This window comes from Schistocerca gregaria, unplaced genomic scaffold (genome assembly GCF_023897955.1).
Source record: "Schistocerca gregaria isolate iqSchGreg1 unplaced genomic scaffold, iqSchGreg1.2 ptg000318l, whole genome shotgun sequence".
Taxonomy (NCBI): domain Eukaryota; kingdom Metazoa; phylum Arthropoda; class Insecta; order Orthoptera; family Acrididae; genus Schistocerca; species Schistocerca gregaria.
In genome coordinates, this window is record NW_026061796.1 from 514,472 (window position 1) to 539,626 (window position 25,155).

Consider the following 25,155-nt stretch of genomic DNA (forward strand, 5'->3'; position numbering starts at 1 on the left):
AAGAATGCAGCAACGCCGTTTTCTGACACCACAGTGCTTTAAACGGTTCAATTTGCACGTGTCGGGAGAACGCTGCGTTCGGGGCAGCCGTGGCCGAGTGGTTAAGGCGTCTGACTCGAAAGTAGTTTCGAATCCCGCCGGCTGCGTGCGATTCTGCGTAAAGAGCAGCAAATACTTTCACACGCATGAATGAGCGTGCAAAACAATGACGCCATTCTAAACAAGACGAAAATTTCCGTTTAAGAATGCTGAGTTTCACGACGGCCGCTGCTTCCTGTGCCTACCGGTCCACCTCGCACTGACGATGTGACTGCAGGAAGCCGTCGCAGGCCCACGAGTGCGCCCCCGTCATTTTCTCGCGCCTTCGCCGAGTTCGTGAGTACACACACGTGCTTGAAATTGTTGGACAGAGTGAAGGTTCATTCCTTTTTAGGAATTGCAATTCAATCAGTCGAGTGCGGCAAAAGCAATGGCGCCGCGTTTCTTTTCAATGATCTCGCAGCTACTTGCAAGTATGTCCATCCCTTAAGACGCCAGAAAACTAGCGTCAGCGGCGCGTCAGTGGGAAGTCGGTGAAGTCGCCATTGGAGCCATAAGCCAGCAATTACGACATGCGAATCACTCGCACACGACGCAGCTGTATGACAATGCTCGTGCGTGGGTGCGGATAGCTCAGTCGGTAGAGCGTTAGGTTTTCAACCAAAGGGTCCTGGGTTCTAGTCCCTGTCGGGGCGAAAATTAATACACTTTCGTAACGTCTAATGTGCTGGCAGTGGAATCACTACAGAAAAGAGTGAGCCCATGCTGCCTTCTGCCATGAGATTACTTGCAAAGGTGGGAGTTTCAGTTGTCGAGAGACGCTTCTGAGACGTGCAGTCGTGGCCGAGTGGTTAAGGCGTCTGACTTGAAATCAGATTCCCTCTGGGAGCGTAGGTTCGAGTCCTGCCGACTGCGGAAATTTTCTCGCTCTCAGAAGATGGACGTTCAGCTGCGTCCTAGCAGTTGCGTCACTACTAAACACGTGGGCCGCCAGCAAGGTGCAGTGTTCTTGGCTCCAGGGTGCAGCGCTACAGTCGTGCCCAGAAGCCACAGCTCATCTCCTCGTCTCACAACCGTCCACCAGGTGTCAGTGCAAGTGTCGCCTCTCTGGGCAGTGCAGATGTGATTATTTTAGCTTGCAGACGATGACGTGTAGCAATTAATGAGCAAACGCAAGTCAAACGTTTTACCGCGTGTATCTGCTAGATACTGCCTCACACACGTTGGAGAGGCTCACTCCTTCCTCTGCCTCGTTCTCTGCACACTAGTTGCACGTGGCATCGATATAGCACAGCTTTTCTAGCGTCAGCGAAGTCAATATTACATGAATCGAGTCGACATGTTTGCTAGTTACGACGATGGAAGCAGAAGAAATGTGTGTGGTACTTTACTGCATCTGCTGTTCGCCTTTCGGCGTCCCTGTGTTCTTTCAGACGAAGATGACTGTGAAATTGGCAACGGGGCAGACGTGCAAAAGAGGGGCGCTGTACGTCAGCCGAAATAGCTCAGTTGGGAGAGCGTTAGACTGAAGATCTAAAGGTCCCTGGTTCGATCCCGGGTTTCGGCACGGCTTCGTTTTGAAGCCGACGCCAATGGAATTGCTCTGACTTTGTGATAATGTAACTAGAGCCGAGAACGGACATGACTCTCTTCTGTAACTGTTCTGGTTGTCTAGTGCTTGCCATAAGAGGAACACAGTAGGCAACTCTCTGAGAAGTAAGAAAATAAAAAAACGTCCTACCGACTGCGTTCCCTGTTTTGTGCCAGGAGGTGAAGAACGTCTCCAGCGGAACCGTGAAATGAGCGAAAACGTGGGAAACATTGCATTCGAAGTGCTTGTGAATTTTCCAATTGCCCGATGAGTGTCGACAAAACACGTAAATCCTCTACTCCAACGTATGAGACGTAACGACTGCTGCAGTTTGTTTTTGCATCGTGTGTCAACATTGTTCGATGGTCTGTTACGAGCTTTGCGCGATAAGTTTGCAGACAGCATTCAGGCGACGTTTAACTACTAACAGCTCCATGCAGCGATTGCACAACAGTAAAGGACATGAGTCAATGTGTCGTTGTGCATCGTGAGATGTTTCATAAGGCGTTGTGAGCCCGGATAGCTCAGTCGGTAGAGCATTAGGCTTTTAACCTAAGGGTCCAGGGTTCAAGTCCCTGTTCGGGCGGAAATTTTAATAATTTGGTAGCGTTTCCTCTGGTAGTGGTGGAAACACTACGGAAAAGAATGCAGCAACGCCGTTTTCTGACACCACAGTGCTTTAAACGGTTCAATTTGCACGTGTCGGGAGAACGCTGCGTTCGGGGCAGCCGTGGCCGAGTGGTTAAGGCGTCTGACTCGAAAGTAGTTTCGAATCCCGCCGGCTGCGTGCGATTCTGCGTAAAGAGCAGCAAATACTTTCACACGCATGAATGAGCGTGCAAACCAATGACGCCATTCTAAACAAGACGAAAATTTCCGTTTAAGAATGCTGAGTTTCACGACGGCCGCTGCTTCCTGTGCCTACCGGTCCACCTCGCACTGACGATGTGACTGCAGGAAGCCGTCGCAGGCCCACGAGTGCGCCCCCGTCATTTTCTCGCGCCTTCGCCGAGTTCGTGAGTACACACACGTGCTTGAAATTGTTGGACAGAGTGAAGGTTCATTCCTTTTTAGGAATTGCAATTCAATCAGTCGAGTGCGGCAAAAGCAATGGCGCCGCGTTTCTTTTCAATGATCTCGCAGCTACTTGCAAGTATGTCCATCCCTTAAGACGCCAGAAAACTAGCGTCAGCGGCGCGTCAGTGGGAAGTCGGTGAAGTCGCCATTGGAGCCATAAGCCAGCAATTACGACATGCGAATCACTCGCACACGACGCAGCTGTATGACAATGCTCGTGCGTGGGTGCGGATAGCTCAGTCGGTAGAGCGTTAGGTTTTCAACCAAAGGGTCCTGGGTTCTAGTCCCTGTCGGGGCGAAAATTAATACACTTTCGTAACGTCTAATGTGCTGGCAGTGGAATCACTACAGAAAAGAGTGAGCCCATGCTGCCTTCTGCCATGAGATTGCTTGCAAAGGTGGGAGTTTCAGTTGTCGAGAGACGCTTCTGAGACGTGCAGTCGTGGCCGAGTGGTTAAGGCGACTGTCTTGAAATCAGATTCCCTCTGGGAGCGTAGGTTCGAGTCCTGCCGACTGCGGAAATTTTCTCGCTCTCAGAAGATGGACGTTCAGCTGCATCCTAGCAGTTGCGTCACTACTAAACACGTGGGCCGCCAGCAAGGTGCAGTGTTCTTGGCTCCAGGGTGCAGCGCTACAGTCGTGCCCAGAAGCCACAGCTCATCTCCTCGTCTCACAACCGTCCACCAGGTGTCAGTGCAAGTGTCGCCTCTCTGGGCAGTGCAGATGTGATTATTTTAGCTTGCAGACGATGACGTGTAGCAATTAATGAGCAAACGCAAGTCAAACGTTTTACCGCGTGTATCTGCTAGATACTGCCTCACACACGTTGGAGAGGCTCACTCCTTCCTCTGCCTCGTTCTCTGCACACTAGTTGCACGTGGCATCGATATAGCACAGCTTTTCTAGCGTCAGCGAAGTCAATATTACATGAATCGAGTCGACATGTTTGCTAGTTACGACGATGGAAGCAGAAGAAATGTGTGTGGTACTTTACTGCATCTGCTGTTCGCCTTTCGGCGTCCCTGTGTTCTTTCAGACGAAGATGACTGTGAAATTGGCAACGGGGCAGACGTGCAAAAGAGGGGCGCTGTACGTCAGCCGAAATAGCTCAGTTGGGAGAGCGTTAGACTGAAGATCTAAAGGTCCCTGGTTCGATCCCGGGTTTCGGCACGGCTTCGTTTTGAAGCCGACGCCAATGGAATTGCTCTGACTTTGTGATAATGTAACTAGAGCCGAGAACGGACATGACTCTCTTCTGTAACTGTTCTGGTTGTCTAGTGCTTGCCATAAGAGGAACACAGTAGGCAACTCTCTGAGAAGTAAGAAAATAAAAAAACGTCCTACCGACTGCGTTCCCTGTTTTGTGCCAGGAGGTGAAGAACGTCTCCAGCGGAACCGTGAAATGAGCGAAAACGTGGGAAACATTGCATTCGAAGTGCTTGTGAATTTTCCAATTGCCCGATGAGTGTCGACAAAACACGTAAATCCTCTACTCCAACGTATGAGACGTAACGACTGCTGCAGTTTGTTTTTGCATCGTGTGTCAACATTGTTCGATGGTCTGTTACGAGCTTTGCGCGATAAGTTTGCAGACAGCATTCAGGCGACGTTTAACTACTAACAGCTCCATGCAGCGATTGCACAACAGTAAAGGACATGAGTCAATGTGTCGTTGTGCATCGTGAGATGTTTCATAAGGCGTTGTGAGCCCGGATAGCTCAGTCGGTAGAGCATTAGGCTTTTAACCTAAGGGTCCAGGGTTCAAGTCCCTGTTCGGGCGGAAATTTTAATAATTTGGTAGCGTTTCCTCTGGTAGTGGTGGAAACACTACGGAAAAGAATGCAGCAACGCCGTTTTCTGACACCACAGTGCTTTAAACGGTTCAATTTGCACGTGTCGGGAGAACGCTGCGTTCGGGGCAGCCGTGGCCGAGTGGTTAAGGCGTCTGACTCGAAAGTAGTTTCGAATCCCGCCGGCTGCGTGCGATTCTGCGTAAAGAGCAGCAAATACTTTCACACGCATGAATGAGCGTGCAAACCAATGACGCCATTCTAAACAAGACGAAAATTTCCGTTTAAGAATGCTGAGTTTCACGACGGCCGCTGCTTCCTGTGCCTACCGGTCCACCTCGCACTGACGATGTGACTGCAGGAAGCCGTCGCAGGCCCACGAGTGCGCCCCCGTCATTTTCTCGCGCCTTCGCCGAGTTCGTGAGTACACACACGTGCTTGAAATTGTTGGACAGAGTGAAGGTTCATTCCTTTTTAGGAATTGCAATTCAATCAGTCGAGTGCGGCAAAAGCAATGGCGCCGCGTTTCTTTTCAATGATCTCGCAGCTACTTGCAAGTATGTCCATCCCTTAAGACGCCAGAAAACTAGCGTCAGCGGCGCGTCAGTGGGAAGTCGGTGAAGTCGCCATTGGAGCCATAAGCCAGCAATTACGACATGCGAATCACTCGCACACGACGCAGCTGTATGACAATGCTCGTGCGTGGGTGCGGATAGCTCAGTCGGTAGAGCGTTAGGTTTTCAACCAAAGGGTCCTGGGTTCTAGTCCCTGTCGGGGCGAAAATTAATACACTTTCGTAACGTCTAATGTGCTGGCAGTGGAATCACTACAGAAAAGAGTGAGCCCATGCTGCCTTCTGCCATGAGATTACTTGCAAAGGTGGGAGTTTCAGTTGTCGAGAGACGCTTCTGAGACGTGCAGTCGTGGCCGAGTGGTTAAGGCGTCTGACTTGAAATCAGATTCCCTCTGGGAGCGTAGGTTCGAGTCCTGCCGACTGCGGAAATTTTCTCGCTCTCAGAAGATGGACGTTCAGCTGCGTCCTAGCAGTTGCGTCACTACTAAACACGTGGGCCGCCAGCAAGGTGCAGTGTTCTTGGCTCCAGGGTGCAGCGCTACAGTCGTGCCCAGAAGCCACAGCTCATCTCCTCGTCTCACAACCGTCCACCAGGTGTCAGTGCAAGTGTCGCCTCTCTGGGCAGTGCAGATGTGATTATTTTAGCTTGCAGACGATGACGTGTAGCAATTAATGAGCAAACGCAAGTCAAACGTTTTACCGCGTGTATCTGCTAGATACTGCCTCACACACGTTGGAGAGGCTCACTCCTTCCTCTGCCTCGTTCTCTGCACACTAGTTGCACGTGGCATCGATATAGCACAGCTTTTCTAGCGTCAGCGAAGTCAATATTACATGAATCGAGTCGACATGTTTGCTAGTTACGACGATGGAAGCAGAAGAAATGTGTGTGGTACTTTACTGCATCTGCTGTTCGCCTTTCGGCGTCCCTGTGTTCTTTCAGACGAAGATGACTGTGAAATTGGCAACGGGGCAGACGTGCAAAAGAGGGGCGCTGTACGTCAGCCGAAATAGCTCAGTTGGGAGAGCGTTAGACTGAAGATCTAAAGGTCCCTGGTTCGATCCCGGGTTTCGGCACGGCTTCGTTTTGAAGCCGACGCCAATGGAATTGCTCTGACTTTGTGATAATGTAACTAGAGCCGAGAACGGACATGACTCTCTTCTGTAACTGTTCTGGTTGTCTAGTGCTTGCCATAAGAGGAACACAGTAGGCAACTCTCTGAGAAGTAAGAAAATAAAAAAACGTCCTACCGACTGCGTTCCCTGTTTTGTGCCAGGAGGTGAAGAACGTCTCCAGCGGAACCGTGAAATGAGCGAAAACGTGGGAAACATTGCATTCGAAGTGCTTGTGAATTTTCCAATTGCCCGATGAGTGTCGACAAAACACGTAAATCCTCTACTCCAACGTATGAGACGTAACGACTGCTGCAGTTTGTTTTTGCATCGTGTGTCAACATTGTTCGATGGTCTGTTACGAGCTTTGCGCGATAAGTTTGCAGACAGCATTCAGGCGACGTTTAACTACTAACAGCTCCATGCAGCGATTGCACAACAGTAAAGGACATGAGTCAATGTGTCGTTGTGCATCGTGAGATGTTTCATAAGGCGTTGTGAGCCCGGATAGCTCAGTCGGTAGAGCATTAGGCTTTTAACCTAAGGGTCCAGGGTTCAAGTCCCTGTTCGGGCGGAAATTTTAATAATTTGGTAGCGTTTCCTCTGGTAGTGGTGGAAACACTACGGAAAAGAATGCAGCAACGCCGTTTTCTGACACCACAGTGCTTTAAACGGTTCAATTTGCACGTGTCGGGAGAACGCTGCGTTCGGGGCAGCCGTGGCCGAGTGGTTAAGGCGTCTGACTCGAAAGTAGTTTCGAATCCCGCCGGCTGCGTGCGATTCTGCGTAAAGAGCAGCAAATACTTTCACACGCATGAATGAGCGTGCAAACCAATGACGCCATTCTAAACAAGACGAAAATTTCCGTTTAAGAATGCTGAGTTTCACGACGGCCGCTGCTTCCTGTGCCTACCGGTCCACCTCGCACTGACGATGTGACTGCAGGAAGCCGTCGCAGGCCCACGAGTGCGCCCCCGTCATTTTCTCGCGCCTTCGCCGAGTTCGTGAGTACACACACGTGCTTGAAATTGTTGGACAGAGTGAAGGTTCATTCCTTTTTAGGAATTGCAATTCAATCAGTCGAGTGCGGCAAAAGCAATGGCGCCGCGTTTCTTTTCAATGATCTCGCAGCTACTTGCAAGTATGTCCATCCCTTAAGACGCCAGAAAACTAGCGTCAGCGGCGCGTCAGTGGGAAGTCGGTGAAGTCGCCATTGGAGCCATAAGCCAGCAATTACGACATGCGAATCACTCGCACACGACGCAGCTGTATGACAATGCTCGTGCGTGGGTGCGGATAGCTCAGTCGGTAGAGCGTTAGGTTTTCAACCAAAGGGTCCTGGGTTCTAGTCCCTGTCGGGGCGAAAATTAATACACTTTCGTAACGTCTATGTGCTGGCAGTGGAATCACTACAGAAAAGAGTGAGCCCATGCTGCCTTCTGCCATGAGATTGCTTGCAAAGGTGGGAGTTTCAGTTGTCGAGAGACGCTTCTCAGACGTGCAGTCGTGGCCGAGTGGTTAAGGCGTCTGACTTGAAATCAGATTCCCTCTGGGAGCGTAGGTTCGAGTCCTGCCGACTGCGGAAATTTTCTCGCTCTCAGAAGATGGACGTTCAGCTGCATCCTAGCAGTTGCGTCACTACTAAACACGTGGGCCGCCAGCAAGGTGCAGTGTTCTTGGCTCCAGGGTGCAGCGCTACAGTCGTGCCCAGAAGCCACAGCTCATCTCCTCGTCTCACAACCGTCCACCAGGTGTCAGTGCAAGTGTCGCCTCTCTGGGCAGTGCAGATGTGATTATTTTAGCTTGCAGACGATGACGTGTAGCAATTAATGAGCAAACGCAAGTCAAACGTTTTACCGCGTGTATCTGCTAGATACTGCCTCACACACGTTGGAGAGGCTCACTCCTTCCTCTGCCTCGTTCTCTGCACACTAGTTGCACGTGGCATCGATATAGCACAGCTTTTCTAGCGTCAGCGAAGTCAATATTACATGAATCGAGTCGACATGTTTGCTAGTTACGACGATGGAAGCAGAAGAAATGTGTGTGGTACTTTACTGCATCTGCTGTTCGCCTTTCGGCGTCCCTGTGTTCTTTCAGACGAAGATGACTGTGAAATTGGCAACGGGGCAGACGTGCAAAAGAGGGGCGCTGTACGTCAGCCGAAATAGCTCAGTTGGGAGAGCGTTAGACTGAAGATCTAAAGGTCCCTGGTTCGATCCCGGGTTTCGGCACGGCTTCGTTTTGAAGCCGACGCCAATGGAATTGCTCTGACTTTGTGATAATGTAACTAGAGCCGAGAACGGACATGACTCTCTTCTGTAACTGTTCTGGTTGTCTAGTGCTTGCCATAAGAGGAACACAGTAGGCAACTCTCTGAGAAGTAAGAAAATAAAAAAACGTCCTACCGACTGCGTTCCCTGTTTTGTGCCAGGAGGTGAAGAACGTCTCCAGCGGAACCGTGAAATGAGCGAAAACGTGGGAAACATTGCATTCGAAGTGCTTGTGAATTTTCCAATTGCCCGATGAGTGTCGACAAAACACGTAAATCCTCTACTCCAACGTATGAGACGTAACGACTGCTGCAGTTTGTTTTTGCATCGTGTGTCAACATTGTTCGATGGTCTGTTACGAGCTTTGCGCGATAAGTTTGCAGACAGCATTCAGGCGACGTTTAACTACTAACAGCTCCATGCAGCGATTGCACAACAGTAAAGGACATGAGTCAATGTGTCGTTGTGCATCGTGAGATGTTTCATAAGGCGTTGTGAGCCCGGATAGCTCAGTCGGTAGAGCATTAGGCTTTTAACCTAAGGGTCCAGGGTTCAAGTCCCTGTTCGGGCGGAAATTTTAATAATTTGGTAGCGTTTCCTCTGGTAGTGGTGGAAACACTACGGAAAAGAATGCAGCAACGCCGTTTTCTGACACCACAGTGCTTTAAACGGTTCAATTTGCACGTGTCGGGAGAACGCTGCGTTCGGGGCAGCCGTGGCCGAGTGGTTAAGGCGTCTGACTCGAAAGTAGTTTCGAATCCCGCCGGCTGCGTGCGATTCTGCGTAAAGAGCAGCAAATACTTTCACACGCATGAATGAGCGTGCAAACCAATGACGCCATTCTAAACAAGACGAAAATTTCCGTTTAAGAATGCTGAGTTTCACGACGGCCGCTGCTTCCTGTGCCTACCGGTCCACCTCGCACTGACGATGTGACTGCAGGAAGCCGTCGCAGGCCCACGAGTGCGCCCCCGTCATTTTCTCGCGCCTTCGCCGAGTTCGTGAGTACACACACGTGCTTGAAATTGTTGGACAGAGTGAAGGTTCATTCCTTTTTAGGAATTGCAATTCAATCAGTCGAGTGCGGCAAAAGCAATGGCGCCGCGTTTCTTTTCAATGATCTCGCAGCTACTTGCAAGTATGTCCATCCCTTAAGACGCCAGAAAACTAGCGTCAGCGGCGCGTCAGTGGGAAGTCGGTGAAGTCGCCATTGGAGCCATAAGCCAGCAATTACGACATGCGAATCACTCGCACACGACGCAGCTGTATGACAATGCTCGTGCGTGGGTGCGGATAGCTCAGTCGGTAGAGCGTTAGGTTTTCAACCAAAGGGTCCTGGGTTCTAGTCCCTGTCGGGGCGAAAATTAATACACTTTCGTAACGTCTATGTGCTGGCAGTGGAATCACTACAGAAAAGAGTGAGCCCATGCTGCCTTCTGCCATGAGATTGCTTGCAAAGGTGGGAGTTTCAGTTGTCGAGAGACGCTTCTCAGACGTGCAGTCGTGGCCGAGTGGTTAAGGCGTCTGACTTGAAATCAGATTCCCTCTGGGAGCGTAGGTTCGAGTCCTGCCGACTGCGGAAATTTTCTCGCTCTCAGAAGATGGACGTTCAGCTGCATCCTAGCAGTTGCGTCACTACTAAACACGTGGGCCGCCAGCAAGGTGCAGTGTTCTTGGCTCCAGGGTGCAGCGCTACAGTCGTGCCCAGAAGCCACAGCTCATCTCCTCGTCTCACAACCGTCCACCAGGTGTCAGTGCAAGTGTCGCCTCTCTGGGCAGTGCAGATGTGATTATTTTAGCTTGCAGACGATGACGTGTAGCAATTAATGAGCAAACGCAAGTCAAACGTTTTACCGCGTGTATCTGCTAGATACTGCCTCACACACGTTGGAGAGGCTCACTCCTTCCTCTGCCTCGTTCTCTGCACACTAGTTGCACGTGGCATCGATATAGCACAGCTTTTCTAGCGTCAGCGAAGTCAATATTACATGAATCGAGTCGACATGTTTGCTAGTTACGACGATGGAAGCAGAAGAAATGTGTGTGGTACTTTACTGCATCTGCTGTTCGCCTTTCGGCGTCCCTGTGTTCTTTCAGACGAAGATGACTGTGAAATTGGCAACGGGGCAGACGTGCAAAAGAGGGGCGCTGTACGTCAGCCGAAATAGCTCAGTTGGGAGAGCGTTAGACTGAAGATCTAAAGGTCCCTGGTTCGATCCCGGGTTTCGGCACGGCTTCGTTTTGAAGCCGACGCCAATGGAATTGCTCTGACTTTGTGATAATGTAACTAGAGCCGAGAACGGACATGACTCTCTTCTGTAACTGTTCTGGTTGTCTAGTGCTTGCCATAAGAGGAACACAGTAGGCAACTCTCTGAGAAGTAAGAAAATAAAAAAACGTCCTACCGACTGCGTTCCCTGTTTTGTGCCAGGAGGTGAAGAACGTCTCCAGCGGAACCGTGAAATGAGCGAAAACGTGGGAAACATTGCATTCGAAGTGCTTGTGAATTTTCCAATTGCCCGATGAGTGTCGACAAAACACGTAAATCCTCTACTCCAACGTATGAGACGTAACGACTGCTGCAGTTTGTTTTTGCATCGTGTGTCAACATTGTTCGATGGTCTGTTACGAGCTTTGCGCGATAAGTTTGCAGACAGCATTCAGGCGACGTTTAACTACTAACAGCTCCATGCAGCGATTGCACAACAGTAAAGGACATGAGTCAATGTGTCGTTGTGCATCGTGAGATGTTTCATAAGGCGTTGTGAGCCCGGATAGCTCAGTCGGTAGAGCATTAGGCTTTTAACCTAAGGGTCCAGGGTTCAAGTCCCTGTTCGGGCGGAAATTTTAATAATTTGGTAGCGTTTCCTCTGGTAGTGGTGGAAACACTACGGAAAAGAATGCAGCAACGCCGTTTTCTGACACCACAGTGCTTTAAACGGTTCAATTTGCACGTGTCGGGAGAACGCTGCGTTCGGGGCAGCCGTGGCCGAGTGGTTAAGGCGTCTGACTCGAAAGTAGTTTCGAATCCCGCCGGCTGCGTGCGATTCTGCGTAAAGAGCAGCAAATACTTTCACACGCATGAATGAGCGTGCAAACCAATGACGCCATTCTAAACAAGACGAAAATTTCCGTTTAAGAATGCTGAGTTTCACGACGGCCGCTGCTTCCTGTGCCTACCGGTCCACCTCGCACTGACGATGTGACTGCAGGAAGCCGTCGCAGGCCCACGTGTGCGCCCCCGTCATTTTCTCGCGCCTTCGCCGAGTTCGTGAGTACACACACGTGCTTGAAATTGTTGGACAGAGTGAAGGTTCATTCCTTTTTAGGAATTGCAATTCAATCAGTCGAGTGCGGCAAAAGCAATGGCGCCGCGTTTCTTTTCAATGATCTCGCAGCTACTTGCAAGTATGTCCATCCCTTAAGACGCCAGAAAACTAGCGTCAGCGGCGCGTCAGTGGGAAGTCGGTGAAGTCGCCATTGGAGCCATAAGCCAGCAATTACGACATGCGAATCACTCGCACACGACGCAGCTGTATGACAATGCTCGTGCGTGGGTGCGGATAGCTCAGTCGGTAGAGCGTTAGGTTTTCAACCAAAGGGTCCTGGGTTCTAGTCCCTGTCGGGGCGAAAATTAATACACTTTCGTAACGTCTAATGTGCTGGCAGTGGAATCACTACAGAAAAGAGTGAGCCCATGCTGCCTTCTGCCATGAGATTGCTTGCAAAGGTGGGAGTTTCAGTTGTCGAGAGACGCTTCTGAGACGTGCAGTCGTGGCCGAGTGGTTAAGGCGTCTGACTTGAAATCAGATTCCCTCTGGGAGCGTAGGTTCGAGTCCTGCCGACTGCGGAAATTTTCTCGCTCTCAGAAGATGGACGTTCAGCTGCATCCTAGCAGTTGCGTCACTACTAAACACGTGGGCCGCCAGCAAGGTGCAGTGTTCTTGGCTCCAGGGTGCAGCGCTACAGTCGTGCCCAGAAGCCACAGCTCATCTCCTCGTCTCACAACCGTCCACCAGGTGTCAGTGCAAGTGTCGCCTCTCTGGGCAGTGCAGATGTGATTATTTTAGCTTGCAGACGATGACGTGTAGCAATTAATGAGCAAACGCAAGTCAAACGTTTTACCGCGTGTATCTGCTAGATACTGCCTCACACACGTTGGAGAGGCTCACTCCTTCCTCTGCCTCGTTCTCTGCACACTAGTTGCACGTGGCATCGATATAGCACAGCTTTTCTAGCGTCAGCGAAGTCAATATTACATGAATCGAGTCGACATGTTTGCTAGTTACGACGATGGAAGCAGAAGAAATGTGTGTGGTACTTTACTGCATCTGCTGTTCGCCTTTCGGCGTCCCTGTGTTCTTTCAGACGAAGATGACTGTGAAATTGGCATCGGGGCAGACGTGCAAAAGAGGGGCGCTGTACGTCAGCCGAAATAGCTCAGTTGGGAGAGCGTTAGACTGAAGATCTAAAGGTCCCTGGTTCGATCCCGGGTTTCGGCACGGCTTCGTTTTGAAGCCGACGCCAATGGAATTGCTCTGACTTTGTGATAATGTAACTAGAGCCGAGAACGGACATGACTCTCTTCTGTAACTGTTCTGGTTGTCTAGTGCTTGCCATAAGAGGAACACAGTAGGCAACTCTCTGAGAAGTAAGAAAATAAAAAAACGTCCTACCGACTGCGTTCCCTGTTTTGTGCCAGGAGGTGAAGAACGTCTCCAGCGGAACCGTGAAATGAGCGAAAACGTGGGAAACATTGCATTCGAAGTGCTTGTGAATTTTCCAATTGCCCGATGAGTGTCGACAAAACACGTAAATCCTCTACTCCAACGTATGAGACGTAACGACTGCTGCAGTTTGTTTTTGCATCGTGTGTCAACATTGTTCGATGGTCTGTTACGAGCTTTGCGCGATAAGTTTGCAGACAGCATTCAGGCGACGTTTAACTACTAACAGCTCCATGCAGCGATTGCACAACAGTAAAGGACATGAGTCAATGTGTCGTTGTGCATCGTGAGATGTTTCATAAGGCGTTGTGAGCCCGGATAGCTCAGTCGGTAGAGCATTAGGCTTTTAACCTAAGGGTCCAGGGTTCAAGTCCCTGTTCGGGCGGAAATTTTAATAATTTGGTAGCGTTTCCTCTGGTAGTGGTGGAAACACTACGGAAAAGAATGCAGCAACGCCGTTTTCTGACACCACAGTGCTTTAAACGGTTCAATTTGCACGTGTCGGGAGAACGCTGCGTTCGGGGCAGCCGTGGCCGAGTGGTTAAGGCGTCTGACTCGAAAGTAGTTTCGAATCCCGCCGGCTGCGTGCGATTCTGCGTAAAGAGCTGCAAATACTTTCACACGCATGAATGAGCGTGCAAACCAATGACGCCATTCTAAACAAGACGAAAATTTCCGTTTAAGAATGCTGAGTTTCACGACGGCCGCTGCTTCCTGTGCCTACCGGTCCACCTCGCACTGACGATGTGACTGCAGGAAGCCGTCGCAGGCCCACGAGTGCGCCCCCGTCATTTTCTCGCGCCTTCGCCGAGTTCGTGAGTACACACACGTGCTTGAAATTGTTGGACAGAGTGAAGGTTCATTCCTTTTTAGGAATTGCAATTCAATCAGTCGAGTGCGGCAAAAGCAATGGCGCCGCGTTTCTTTTCAATGATCTCGCAGCTACTTGCAAGTATGTCCATCCCTTAAGACGCCAGAAAACTAGCGTCAGCGGCGCGTCAGTGGGAAGTCGGTGAAGTCGCCATTGGAGCCATAAGCCAGCAATTACGACATGCGAATCACTCGCACACGACGCAGCTGTATGACAATGCTCGTGCGTGGGTGCGGATAGCTCAGTCGGTAGAGCGTTAGGTTTTCAACCAAAGGGTCCTGGGTTCTAGTCCCTGTCGGGGCGAAAATTAATACACTTTCGTAACGTCTAATGTGCTGGCAGTGGAATCACTACAGAAAAGAGTGAGCCCATGCTGCCTTCTGCCATGAGATTGCTTGCAAAGGTGGGAGTTTCAGTTGTCGAGAGACGCTTCTGAGACGTGCAGTCGTGGCCGAGTGGTTAAGGCGTCTGACTTGAAATCAGATTCCCTCTGGGAGCGTAGGTTCGAGTCCTGCCGACTGCGGAAATTTTCTCGCTCTCAGAAGATGGACGTTCAGCTGCATCCTAGCAGTTGCGTCACTACTAAACACGTGGGCCGCCAGCAAGGTGCAGTGTTCTTGGCTCCAGGGTGCAGCGCTACAGTCGTGCCCAGAAGCCACAGCTCATCTCCTCGTCTCACAACCGTCCACCAGGTGTCAGTGCAAGTGTCGCCTCTCTGGGCAGTGCAGATGTGATTATTTTAGCTTGCAGACGATGACGTGTAGCAATTAATGAGCAAACGCAAGTCAAACGTTTTACCGCGTGTATCTGCTAGATACTGCCTCACACACGTTGGAGAGGCTCACTCCTTCCTCTGCCTCGTTCTCTGCACACTAGTTGCACGTGGCATCGATATAGCACAGCTTTTCTAGCGTCAGCGAAGTCAATATTACATGAATCGAGTCGACATGTTTGCTAGTTACGACGATGGAAGCAGAAGAAATGTGTGTGGTACTTTACTGCATCTGCTGTTCGCCTTTCGGCGTCCCTGTGTTCTTTCAGACGAAGATGACTGTGAAATTGGCATCGGGGCAGACGTGCAAAAGAGGGGCGCTGTACGTCAGCCGAAATAGCTCAGTTGGGAGAGCGTTAGACTGAAGATCTAAAGGTCCCTGGTTCGATCCCGGGTTTCGGCACGGCTTCGTTTTGAAGCCGACGCCAATGGAATTGCTCTGACTTTGTGATAATGTAACTAGAGCCGAGAACGGACATGACTCTCTTCTGTAACTGTTCTGGTTGTCTAGTGCTTGCCATAAGAGGAACACAGTAGGCAACTCTCTGAGAAGTAAGAAAATAAAAAAACGTCCTACCGACTGCGTTCCCTGTTTTGTGCCAGGAGGTGAAGAACGTCTCCAGCGGAACCGTGAAATGAGCGAAAACGTGGGAAACATTGCATTCGAAGTGCTTGTGAATTTTCCAATTGCCCGATGAGTGTCGACAAAACACGTAAATCCTCTACTCCAACGTATGAGACGTAACGACTGCTGCAGTTTGTTTTTGCATCGTGTGTCAACATTGTTCGATGGTCTGTTACGAGCTTTGCGCGATAAGTTTGCAGACAGCATTCAGGCGACGTTTAACTACTAACAGCTCCATGCAGCGATTGCACAACAGTAAAGGACATGAGTCAATGTGTCGTTGTGCATCGTGAGATGTTTCATAAGGCGTTGTGAGCCCGGATAGCTCAGTCGGTAGAGCATTAGGCTTTTAACCTAAGGGTCCAGGGTTCAAGTCCCTGTTCGGGCGGAAATTTTAATAATTTGGTAGCGTTTCCTCTGGTAGTGGTGGAAACACTACGGAAAAGAATGCAGCAACGCCGTTTTCTGACACCACAGTGCTTTAAACGGTTCAATTTGCACGTGTCGGGAGAACGCTGCGTTCGGGGCAGCCGTGGCCGAGTGGTTAAGGCGTCTGACTCGAAAGTAGTTTCGAATCCCGCCGGCTGCGTGCGATTCTGCGTAAAGAGCTGCAAATACTTTCACACGCATGAATGAGCGTGCAAACCAATGACGCCATTCTAAACAAGACGAAAATTTCCGTTTAAGAATGCTGAGTTTCACGACGGCCGCTGCTTCCTGTGCCTACCGGTCCACCTCGCACTGACGATGTGACTGCAGGAAGCCGTCGCAGGCCCACGAGTGCGCCCCCGTCATTTTCTCGCGCCTTCGCCGAGTTCGTGAGTACACACACGTGCTTGAAATTGTTGGACAGAGTGAAGGTTCATTCCTTTTTAGGAATTGCAATTCAATCAGTCGAGTGCGGCAAAAGCAATGGCGCCGCGTTTCTTTTCAATGATCTCGCAGCTACTTGCAAGTATGTCCATCCCTTAAGACGCCAGAAAACTAGCGTCAGCGGCGCGTCAGTGGGAAGTCGGTGAAGTCGCCATTGGAGCCATAAGCCAGCAATTACGACATGCGAATCACTCGCACACGACGCAGCTGTATGACAATGCTCGTGCGTGGGTGCGGATAGCTCAGTCGGTAGAGCGTTAGGTTTTCAACCAAAGGGTCCTGGGTTCTAGTCCCTGTCGGGGCGAAAATTAATACACTTTCGTAACGTCTAATGTGCTGGCAGTGGAATCACTACAGAAAAGAGTGAGCCCATGCTGCCTTCTGCCATGAGATTGCTTGCAAAGGTGGGAGTTTCAGTTGTCGAGAGACGCTTCTGAGACGTGCAGTCGTGGCCGAGTGGTTAAGGCGTCTGACTTGAAATCAGATTCCCTCTGGGAGCGTAGGTTCGAGTCCTGCCGACTGCGGAAATTTTCTCGCTCTCAGAAGATGGACGTTCAGCTGCATCCTAGCAGTTGCGTCACTACTAAACACGTGGGCCGCCAGCAAGGTGCAGTGTTCTTGGCTCCAGGGTGCAGCGCTACAGTCGTGCCCAGAAGCCACAGCTCATCTCCTCGTCTCACAACCGTCCACCAGGTGTCAGTGCAAGTGTCGCCTCTCTGGGCAGTGCAGATGTGATTATTTTAGCTTGCAGACGATGACGTGTAGCAATTAATGAGCAAACGCAAGTCAAACGTTTTACCGCGTGTATCTGCTAGATACTGCCTCACACACGTTGGAGAGGCTCACTCCTTCCTCTGCCTCGTTCTCTGCACACTAGTTGCACGTGGCATCGATATAGCACAGCTTTTCTAGCGTCAGCGAAGTCAATATTACATGAATCGAGTCGACATGTTTGCTAGTTACGACGATGGAAGCAGAAGAAATGTGTGTGGTACTTTACTGCATCTGCTGTTCGCCTTTCGGCGTCCCTGTGTTCTTTCAGACGAAGATGACTGTGAAATTGGCAACGGGGCAGACGTGCAAAAGAGGGGCGCTGTACGTCAGCCGAAATAGCTCAGTTGGGAGAGCGTTAGACTGAAGATCTAAAGGTCCCTGGTTCGATCCCGGGTTTCGGCACGGCTTCGTTTTGAAGCCGACGCCAATGGAATTGCTCTGACTTTGTGATAATGTAACTAGAGCCGAGAACGGACATGACTCTCTTCTGTAACTGTTCTGGTTGTCTAGTGCTTGCCATAAGAGGAACACAGTAGGCAACTCTCTGAGAAGTAAGAAAATAAAAAAACGTCCTACCGACTGCGTTCCCTGTTTTGTGCCAGGAGGTGAAGAACGTCTCCAGCGGAACCGTGAAATGAGCGAAAACGTGGGAAACATTGCATTCGAAGTGCTTGTGAATTTTCCAATTGCCCGATGAGTGTCGACAAAACACGTAAATCCTCTACTCCAACGTATGAGACGTAACGACTGCTGCAGTTTGTTTTTGCATCGTGTGTCAACATTGTTCGATGGTCTGTTACGAGCTTTGCGCGATAAGTTTGCAGACAGCATTCAGGCGACGTTTAACTACTAACAGCTCCATGCAGCGATTGCACAACAGTAAAGGACATGAGTCAATGTGTCGTTGTGCATCGTGAGATGTTTCATAAGGCGTTGTGAGCCCGGATAGCTCAGTCGGTAGAGCATTAGGCTTTTAACCTAAGGGTCCAGGGTTCAAGTCCCTGTTCGGGCGGAAATTTTAATAATTTGGTAGCGTTTCCTCTGGTAGTGGTGGAAACACTACGGAAAAGAATGCAGCAACGCCGTTTTCTGACACCACAGTGCTTTAAACGGTTCAATTTGCACGTGTCGGGAGAACGCTGCGTTCGGGGCAGCCGTGGCCGAGTGGTTAAGGCGTCTGACTCGAAAGTAGTTTCGAATCCCGCCGGCTGCGTGCGATTCTGCGTAAAGAGCAGCAAATACTTTCATGAATGAGCGTGCAAACCAATGACGCCATTCTAAACAAGACGAAAATTTCCGTTTAAGAATGCTGAGTTTCACGACGGCCGCTGCTTCCTGTGCCTACCGGTCCACCTCGCACTGACGATGTGACTGCAGGAAGCCGTCGCAGGCCCACGAGTGCGCCCCCGTCATTTTCTCGCGCCTTCGCCGAGTTCGTGAGTACACACACGTGCTTGAAATTGTTGGACAGAGTGAAGGTTCATTCCTTTTTAGGAATTGCAATTCAATCAGTCGAGTGCGGCAAAAGCAATGGCGCCGCGTTTCTTTTCAATGATCTCGCAGCTACTTGCAAGTATGTCCATCCCTTAAGACGCCAGAAAACTAGCGTCAGCGGCGCGTCAGTGGGAAGTCGGTGAAGTCGCCATTGGAGCCATAAGCCAGCAATTACGACATGCGAATCACTCGCACACGACGCAGCTGTATGACAATGCTCGTGCGTGGGTGCGGATAGCTCAGTCGGTAGAGCGTTAGGTTTTCAACCAAAGGGTCCTGGGTTCTAGTCCCTGTCGGGGCGAAAATTAATACACTTTCGTAACGTCTAATGTGCTGGCAGTGGAATCACTACAGAAAAGAGTGAGCCCATGCTGCCTTCTGCCATGAGATTGCTTGCAAAGGTGGGAGTTTCAGTTGTCGAGAGACGCTTCTGAGACGTGCAGTCGTGGCCGAGTGGTTAAGGCGTCTGACTTGAAATCAGATTCCCTCTGGGAGCGTAGGTTCGAGTCCTGCCGACTGCGGAAATTTTCTCGCTCTCAGAAGATGGACGTTCAGCTGCATCCTAGCAGTTGCGTCACTACTAAACACGTGGGCCGCCAGCAAGGTGCAGTGTTCTTGGCTCCAGGGTGCAGCGCTACAGTCGTGCCCAGAAGCCACAGCTCATCTCCTCGTCTCACAACCGTCCACCAGGTGTCAGTGCAAGTGTCGCCTCTCTGGGCAGTGCAGATGTGATTATTTTAGCTTGCAGACGATGACGTGTAGCAATTAATGAGCAAACGCAAGTCAAACGTTTTACCGCGTGTATCTGCTAGATACTGCCTCACACACGTTGGAGAGGCTCACTCCTTCCTCTGCCTCGTTCTCTGCACACTAGTTGCACGTGGCATCGATATAGCACAGCTTTTCTAGCGTCAGCGAAGTCAATATTACATGAATCGAGTCGACATGTTTGCTAGTTACGACGATGGAAGCAGAAGAAATGTGTGTGGTACTTTACTGCATCTGCTGTTCGCCTTTCGGCGTCCCTGTGTTCTTTCAGACGAAGATGACTGTGAAATTGGCAACGGGGCAGACGTGCAAAAGAGGGGCGCTGTACGTCAGCCGAAATAGCTCAGTTGGGAGAGCGTTAGACTGAAGATCTAAAGGTCCCTGGTTCGATCCCGGGTTTCGGCACGGCTTCGTTTTGAAGCCGACGCCAATGGAATTGCTCTGACTTTGTGATAATGTAACTAGAGCCGAGAACGGACATGACTCTCTTCTGTAACTGTTCTGGTTGTCTAGTGCTTGCCATAAGAGGAACACAGTAGGCAACTCTCTGAGAAGTAAGAAAATAAAAAAACGTCCTACCGACTGCGTTCCCTGTTTTGTGCCAGGAGGTGAAGAACGTCTCCAGCGGAACCGTGAAATGAGCGAAAACGTGGGAAACATTGCATTCGAAGTGCTTGTGAATTTTCCAATTGCCCGATGAGTGTCGACAAAACACGTAAATCCTCTACTCCAACGTATGAGACGTAACGACTGCTGCAGTTTGTTTTTGCATCGTGTGTCAACATTGTTCGATGGTCTGTTACGAGCTTTGCGCGATAAGTTTGCAGACAGCATTCAGGCGACGTTTAACTACTAACAGCTCCATGCAGCGATTGCACAACAGTAAAGGACATGAGTCAATGTGTCGTTGTGCATCGTTGTGAGCCCGGATAGCTCAGTCGGTAGAGCATTAGGCTTTTAACCTAAGGGTCCAGGGTTCAAGTCCCTGTTCGGGCGGAAATTTTAATAATTTGGTAGCGTTTCCTCTGGTAGTGGTGGAAACACTACGGAAAAGAATGCAGCAACGCCGTTTTCTGACACCACAGTGCTTTAAACGGTTCAATTTGCACGTGTCGGGAGAACGCTGCGTTCGGGGCAGCCGTGGCCGAGTGGTTAAGGCGTCTGACTCGAAAGTAGTTTCGAATCCCGCCGGCTGCGTGCGATTCTGCGTAAAGAGCAGCAAATACTTTCACACGCATGAATGAGCGTGCAAACCAATGACGCCATTCTAAACAAGACGAAAATTTCCGTTTAAGAATGCTGAGTTTCACGACGGCCGCTGCTTCCTGTGCCTACCGGTCCACCTCGCACTGACGATGTGACTGCAGGAAGCCGTCGCAGGCCCACGAGTGCGCCCCCGTCATTTTCTCGCGCCTTCGCCGAGTTCGTGAGTACACACACGTGCTTGAAATTGTTGGACAGAGTGAAGGTTCATTCCTTTTTAGGAATTGCAATTCAATCAGTCGAGTGCGGCAAAAGCAATGGCGCCGCGTTTCTTTTCAATGATCTCGCAGCTACTTGCAAGTATGTCCATCCCTTAAGACGCCAGAAAACTAGCGTCAGCGGCGCGTCAGTGGGAAGTCGGTGAAGTCGCCATTGGAGCCATAAGCCAGCAATTACGACATGCGAATCACTCGCACACGACGCAGCTGTATGACAATGCTCGTGCGTGGGTGCGGATAGCTCAGTCGGTAGAGCGTTAGGTTTTCAACCAAAGGGTCCTGGGTTCTAGTCCCTGTCGGGGCGAAAATTAATACACTTTCGTAACGTCTAATGTGCTGGCAGTGGAATCACTACAGAAAAGAGTGAGCCCATGCTGCCTTCTGCCATGAGATTGCTTGCAAAGGTGGGAGTTTCAGTTGTCGAGAGACGCTTCTGAGACGTGCAGTCGTGGCCGAGTGGTTAAGGCGTCTGACTTGAAATCAGATTCCCTCTGGGAGCGTAGGTTCGAGTCCTGCCGACTGCGGAAATTTTCTCGCTCTCAGAAGATGGACGTTCAGCTGCATCCTAGCAGTTGCGTCACTACTAAACACGTGGGCCGCCAGCAAGGTGCAGTGTTCTTGGCTCCAGGGTGCAGCGCTACAGTCGTGCCCAGAAGCCACAGCTCATCTCCTCGTCTCACAACCGTCCACCAGGTGTCAGTGCAAGTGTCGCCTCTCTGGGCAGTGCAGATGTGATTATTTTAGCTTGCAGACGATGACGTGTAGCAATTAATGAGCAAACGCAAGTCAAACGTTTTACCGCGTGTATCTGCTAGATACTGCCTCACACACGTTGGAGAGGCTCACTCCTTCCTCTGCCTCGTTCTCTGCACACTAGTTGCACGTGGCATCGATATAGCACAGCTTTTCTAGCGTCAGCGAAGTCAATATTACATGAATCGAGTCGACATGTTTGCTAGTTACGACGATGGAAGCAGAAGAAATGTGTGTGGTACTTTACTGCATCTGCTGTTCGCCTTTCGGCGTCCCTGTGTTCTTTCAGACGAAGATGACTGTGAAATTGGCAACGGGGCAGACGTGCAAAAGAGGGGCGCTGTACGTCAGCCGAAATAGCTCAGTTGGGAGAGCGTTAGACTGAAGATCTAAAGGTCCCTGGTTCGATCCCGGGTTTCGGCACGGCTTCGTTTTGAAGCCGACGCCAATGGAATTGCTCTGACTTTGTGATAATGTAACTAGAGCCGAGAACGGACATGACTCTCTTCTGTAACTGTTCTGGTTGTCTAGTGCTTGCCATAAGAGGAACACAGTAGGCAACTCTCTGAGAAGTAAGAAAATAAAAAAACGTCCTACCGACTGCGTTCCCTGTTTTGTGCCAGGAGGTGAAGAACGTCTCCAGCGGAACCGTGAAATGAGCGAAAACGTGGGAAACATTGCATTCGAAGTGCTTGTGAATTTTCCAATTGCCCGATGAGTGTCGACAAAACACGTAAATCCTCTACTCCAACGTATGAGACGTAACGACTGCTGCAGTTTGTTTTTGCATCGTGTGTCAACATTGTTCGATGGTCTGTTACGAGCTTTGCGCGATAAGTTTGCAGACAGCATTCAGGCGACGTTTAACTACTAACAGCTCCATGCAGCGATTGCACAACAGTAAAGGACATGAGTCAATGTGTCGTTGTGCATCGTTGTGAGCCCGGATAGCTCAGTCGGTAGAGCATTAGGCTTTTAACCTAAGGGTCCAGGGTTCAAGTCCCTGTTCGGGCGGAAATTTTAATAATTTGGTAGCGTTTCCTCTGGTAGTGGTGGAAACACTACGGAAAAGAATGCAGCAACGCCGTTTTCTGACACCACAGTGCTTTAAACGGTTCAATTTGCACGTGTCGGGAGAACGCTGCGTTCGGGGCAGCCGTGGCCGAGTGGTTAAGGCGTCTGACTCGAAAGTAGTTTCGAATCCCGCCGGCTGCGTGCGATTCTGCGTAAAGAGCAGCAAATACTTTCACACGCATGAATGAGCGTGCAAACCAATGACGCCATTCTAAACAAGACGAAAATTTCCGTTTAAGAATGCTGAGTTTCACGACGGCCGCTGCTTCCTGTGCCTACCGGTCCACCTCGCACTGACGATGTGACTGCAGGAAGCCGTCGCAGGCCCACGAGTGCGCCCCCGTCATTTTCTCGCGCCTTCGCCGAGTTCGTGAGTACACACACGTGCTTGAAATTGTTGGACAGAGTGAAGGTTCATTCCTTTTTAGGAATTGCAATTCAATCAGTCGAGTGCGGCAAAAGCAATGGCGCCGCGTTTCTTTTCAATGATCTCGCAGCTACTTGCAAGTATGTCCATCCCTTAAGACGCCAGAAAACTAGCGTCAGCGGCGCGTCAGTGGGAAGTCGGTGAAGTCGCCATTGGAGCCATAAGCCAGCAATTACGACATGCGAATCACTCGCACACGACGCAGCTGTATGACAATGCTCGTGCGTGGGTGCGGATAGCTCAGTCGGTAGAGCGTTAGGTTTTCAACCAAAGGGTCCTGGGTTCTAGTCCCTGTCGGGGCGAAAATTAATACACTTTCGTAACGTCTAATGTGCTGGCAGTGGAATCACTACAGAAAAGAGTGAGCCCATGCTGCCTTCTGCCATGAGATTGCTTGCAAAGGTGGGAGTTTCAGTTGTCGAGAGACGCTTCTGAGACGTGCAGTCGTGGCCGAGTGGTTAAGGCGTCTGACTTGAAATCAGATTCCCTCTGGGAGCGTAGGTTCGAGTCCTGCCGACTGCGGAAATTTTCTCGCTCTCAGAAGATGGACGTTCAGCTGCATCCTAGCAGTTGCGTCACTACTAAACACGTGGGCCGCCAGCAAGGTGCAGTGTTCTTGGCTCCAGGGTGCAGCGCTACAGTCGTGCCCAGAAGCCACAGCTCATCTCCTCGTCTCACAACCGTCCACCAGGTGTCAGTGCAAGTGTCGCCTCTCTGGGCAGTGCAGATGTGATTATTTTAGCTTGCAGACGATGACGTGTAGCAATTAATGAGCAAACGCAAGTCAAACGTTTTACCGCGTGTATCTGCTAGATACTGCCTCACACACGTTGGAGAGGCTCACTCCTTCCTCTGCCTCGTTCTCTGCACACTAGTTGCACGTGGCATCGATATAGCACAGCTTTTCTAGCGTCAGCGAAGTCAATATTACATGAATCGAGTCGACATGTTTGCTAGTTACGACGATGGAAGCAGAAGAAATGTGTGTGGTACTTTACTGCATCTGCTGCTCGCCTTTCGGCGTCCCTGTGTTCTTTCAGACGAAGATGACTGTGAAATTGGCAACGGGGCAGACGTGCAAAAGAGGGGCGCTGTACGTCAGCCGAAATAGCTCAGTTGGGAGAGCGTTAGACTGAAGATCTAAAGGTCCCTGGTTCGATCCCGGGTTTCGGCACGGCTTCGTTTTGAAGCCGACGCCAATGGAATTGCTCTGACTTTGTGATAATGTAACTAGAGCCGAGAACGGACATGACTCTCTTCTGTAACTGTTCTGGTTGTCTAGTGCTTGCCATAAGAGGAACACAGTAGGCAACTCTCTGAGAAGTAAGAAAATAAAAAAACGTCCTACCGACTGCGTTCCCTGTTTTGTGCCAGGAGGTGAAGAACGTCTCCAGCGGAACCGTGAAATGAGCGAAAACGTGGGAAACATTGCATTCGAAGTGCTTGTGAATTTTCCAATTGCCCGATGAGTGTCGACAAAACACGTAAATCCTCTACTCCAACGTATGAGACGTAACGACTGCTGCAGTTTGTTTTTGCATCGTGTGTCAACATTGTTCGATGGTCTGTTACGAGCTTTGCGCGATAAGTTTGCAGACAGCATTCAGGCGACGTTTAACTACTAACAGCTCCATGCAGCGATTGCACAACAGTAAAGGACATGAGTCAATGTGTCGTTGTGCATCGTGAGATGTTTCATAAGGCGTTGTGAGCCCGGATAGCTCAGTCGGTAGAGCATTAGGCTTTTAACCTAAGGGTCCAGGGTTCAAGTCCCTGTTCGGGCGGAAATTTTAATAATTTGGTAGCGTTTCCTCTGGTAGTGGTGGAAACACTACGGAAAAGAATGCAGCAACGCCGTTTTCTGACACCACAGTGCTTTAAACGGTTCAATTTGCACGTGTCGGGAGAACGCTGCGTTCGGGGCAGCCGTGGCCGAGTGGTTAAGGCGTCTGACTCGAAAGTAGTTTCGAATCCCGCCGGCTGCGTGCGATTCTGCGTAAAGAGCAGCAAATACTTTCACACGCATGAATGAGCGTGCAAACCAATGACGCCATTCTAA

At 50.4% G+C, this 25,155-nt stretch overlaps 33 non-coding genes across 33 annotated transcripts; all 33 read left to right on the forward strand.

Annotated features, from left to right (window-relative positions):
* Window positions 1-872: 872 nt before the first annotated feature.
* Trnas-uga (transfer RNA serine (anticodon UGA)) lies at window positions 873-954 on the forward strand. The gene has a single exon. It is a non-coding gene; the product is annotated as a tRNA-Ser (tRNA).
* Window positions 955-1,533: 579 nt separating this feature from the next.
* On the forward strand, window positions 1,534-1,606 carry Trnaf-gaa (transfer RNA phenylalanine (anticodon GAA)). The gene has a single exon. It is a non-coding gene; the product is annotated as a tRNA-Phe (tRNA).
* Window positions 1,607-2,143: 537 nt separating this feature from the next.
* On the forward strand, window positions 2,144-2,216 carry Trnak-uuu (transfer RNA lysine (anticodon UUU)). The gene has a single exon. It is a non-coding gene; the product is annotated as a tRNA-Lys (tRNA).
* A 927-nt stretch (window positions 2,217-3,143) lies between these two features.
* On the forward strand, window positions 3,144-3,225 carry Trnas-uga (transfer RNA serine (anticodon UGA)). Its single transcript has one exon. It is a non-coding gene; the product is annotated as a tRNA-Ser (tRNA).
* Window positions 3,226-3,804: 579 nt separating this feature from the next.
* On the forward strand, window positions 3,805-3,877 carry Trnaf-gaa (transfer RNA phenylalanine (anticodon GAA)). The gene has a single exon. It is a non-coding gene; the product is annotated as a tRNA-Phe (tRNA).
* A 537-nt stretch (window positions 3,878-4,414) lies between these two features.
* Trnak-uuu (transfer RNA lysine (anticodon UUU)) lies at window positions 4,415-4,487 on the forward strand. The gene has a single exon. It is a non-coding gene; the product is annotated as a tRNA-Lys (tRNA).
* Window positions 4,488-5,414: 927 nt separating this feature from the next.
* Trnas-uga (transfer RNA serine (anticodon UGA)) lies at window positions 5,415-5,496 on the forward strand. The gene has a single exon. It is a non-coding gene; the product is annotated as a tRNA-Ser (tRNA).
* A 579-nt stretch (window positions 5,497-6,075) lies between these two features.
* Window positions 6,076-6,148, forward strand: Trnaf-gaa (transfer RNA phenylalanine (anticodon GAA)). Its single transcript has one exon. It is a non-coding gene; the product is annotated as a tRNA-Phe (tRNA).
* Window positions 6,149-6,685: 537 nt separating this feature from the next.
* Window positions 6,686-6,758, forward strand: Trnak-uuu (transfer RNA lysine (anticodon UUU)). The gene has a single exon. It is a non-coding gene; the product is annotated as a tRNA-Lys (tRNA).
* A 926-nt stretch (window positions 6,759-7,684) lies between these two features.
* On the forward strand, window positions 7,685-7,766 carry Trnas-uga (transfer RNA serine (anticodon UGA)). Its single transcript has one exon. It is a non-coding gene; the product is annotated as a tRNA-Ser (tRNA).
* A 579-nt stretch (window positions 7,767-8,345) lies between these two features.
* Trnaf-gaa (transfer RNA phenylalanine (anticodon GAA)) lies at window positions 8,346-8,418 on the forward strand. Its single transcript has one exon. It is a non-coding gene; the product is annotated as a tRNA-Phe (tRNA).
* A 537-nt stretch (window positions 8,419-8,955) lies between these two features.
* Window positions 8,956-9,028, forward strand: Trnak-uuu (transfer RNA lysine (anticodon UUU)). Its single transcript has one exon. It is a non-coding gene; the product is annotated as a tRNA-Lys (tRNA).
* Window positions 9,029-9,954: 926 nt separating this feature from the next.
* On the forward strand, window positions 9,955-10,036 carry Trnas-uga (transfer RNA serine (anticodon UGA)). Its single transcript has one exon. It is a non-coding gene; the product is annotated as a tRNA-Ser (tRNA).
* Window positions 10,037-10,615: 579 nt separating this feature from the next.
* Window positions 10,616-10,688, forward strand: Trnaf-gaa (transfer RNA phenylalanine (anticodon GAA)). The gene has a single exon. It is a non-coding gene; the product is annotated as a tRNA-Phe (tRNA).
* Window positions 10,689-11,225: 537 nt separating this feature from the next.
* Window positions 11,226-11,298, forward strand: Trnak-uuu (transfer RNA lysine (anticodon UUU)). Its single transcript has one exon. It is a non-coding gene; the product is annotated as a tRNA-Lys (tRNA).
* A 927-nt stretch (window positions 11,299-12,225) lies between these two features.
* Window positions 12,226-12,307, forward strand: Trnas-uga (transfer RNA serine (anticodon UGA)). Its single transcript has one exon. It is a non-coding gene; the product is annotated as a tRNA-Ser (tRNA).
* A 579-nt stretch (window positions 12,308-12,886) lies between these two features.
* Trnaf-gaa (transfer RNA phenylalanine (anticodon GAA)) lies at window positions 12,887-12,959 on the forward strand. The gene has a single exon. It is a non-coding gene; the product is annotated as a tRNA-Phe (tRNA).
* Window positions 12,960-13,496: 537 nt separating this feature from the next.
* Trnak-uuu (transfer RNA lysine (anticodon UUU)) lies at window positions 13,497-13,569 on the forward strand. Its single transcript has one exon. It is a non-coding gene; the product is annotated as a tRNA-Lys (tRNA).
* A 927-nt stretch (window positions 13,570-14,496) lies between these two features.
* Window positions 14,497-14,578, forward strand: Trnas-uga (transfer RNA serine (anticodon UGA)). Its single transcript has one exon. It is a non-coding gene; the product is annotated as a tRNA-Ser (tRNA).
* A 579-nt stretch (window positions 14,579-15,157) lies between these two features.
* On the forward strand, window positions 15,158-15,230 carry Trnaf-gaa (transfer RNA phenylalanine (anticodon GAA)). Its single transcript has one exon. It is a non-coding gene; the product is annotated as a tRNA-Phe (tRNA).
* A 537-nt stretch (window positions 15,231-15,767) lies between these two features.
* Trnak-uuu (transfer RNA lysine (anticodon UUU)) lies at window positions 15,768-15,840 on the forward strand. Its single transcript has one exon. It is a non-coding gene; the product is annotated as a tRNA-Lys (tRNA).
* Window positions 15,841-16,767: 927 nt separating this feature from the next.
* Trnas-uga (transfer RNA serine (anticodon UGA)) lies at window positions 16,768-16,849 on the forward strand. The gene has a single exon. It is a non-coding gene; the product is annotated as a tRNA-Ser (tRNA).
* A 579-nt stretch (window positions 16,850-17,428) lies between these two features.
* Trnaf-gaa (transfer RNA phenylalanine (anticodon GAA)) lies at window positions 17,429-17,501 on the forward strand. The gene has a single exon. It is a non-coding gene; the product is annotated as a tRNA-Phe (tRNA).
* A 537-nt stretch (window positions 17,502-18,038) lies between these two features.
* On the forward strand, window positions 18,039-18,111 carry Trnak-uuu (transfer RNA lysine (anticodon UUU)). Its single transcript has one exon. It is a non-coding gene; the product is annotated as a tRNA-Lys (tRNA).
* A 921-nt stretch (window positions 18,112-19,032) lies between these two features.
* Trnas-uga (transfer RNA serine (anticodon UGA)) lies at window positions 19,033-19,114 on the forward strand. The gene has a single exon. It is a non-coding gene; the product is annotated as a tRNA-Ser (tRNA).
* Window positions 19,115-19,693: 579 nt separating this feature from the next.
* Trnaf-gaa (transfer RNA phenylalanine (anticodon GAA)) lies at window positions 19,694-19,766 on the forward strand. The gene has a single exon. It is a non-coding gene; the product is annotated as a tRNA-Phe (tRNA).
* A 518-nt stretch (window positions 19,767-20,284) lies between these two features.
* Window positions 20,285-20,357, forward strand: Trnak-uuu (transfer RNA lysine (anticodon UUU)). Its single transcript has one exon. It is a non-coding gene; the product is annotated as a tRNA-Lys (tRNA).
* A 927-nt stretch (window positions 20,358-21,284) lies between these two features.
* On the forward strand, window positions 21,285-21,366 carry Trnas-uga (transfer RNA serine (anticodon UGA)). Its single transcript has one exon. It is a non-coding gene; the product is annotated as a tRNA-Ser (tRNA).
* Window positions 21,367-21,945: 579 nt separating this feature from the next.
* Trnaf-gaa (transfer RNA phenylalanine (anticodon GAA)) lies at window positions 21,946-22,018 on the forward strand. Its single transcript has one exon. It is a non-coding gene; the product is annotated as a tRNA-Phe (tRNA).
* A 518-nt stretch (window positions 22,019-22,536) lies between these two features.
* On the forward strand, window positions 22,537-22,609 carry Trnak-uuu (transfer RNA lysine (anticodon UUU)). The gene has a single exon. It is a non-coding gene; the product is annotated as a tRNA-Lys (tRNA).
* A 927-nt stretch (window positions 22,610-23,536) lies between these two features.
* Window positions 23,537-23,618, forward strand: Trnas-uga (transfer RNA serine (anticodon UGA)). Its single transcript has one exon. It is a non-coding gene; the product is annotated as a tRNA-Ser (tRNA).
* Window positions 23,619-24,197: 579 nt separating this feature from the next.
* On the forward strand, window positions 24,198-24,270 carry Trnaf-gaa (transfer RNA phenylalanine (anticodon GAA)). Its single transcript has one exon. It is a non-coding gene; the product is annotated as a tRNA-Phe (tRNA).
* Window positions 24,271-24,807: 537 nt separating this feature from the next.
* Trnak-uuu (transfer RNA lysine (anticodon UUU)) lies at window positions 24,808-24,880 on the forward strand. Its single transcript has one exon. It is a non-coding gene; the product is annotated as a tRNA-Lys (tRNA).
* The last annotated feature ends 275 nt before the right edge of the window (window positions 24,881-25,155 follow it).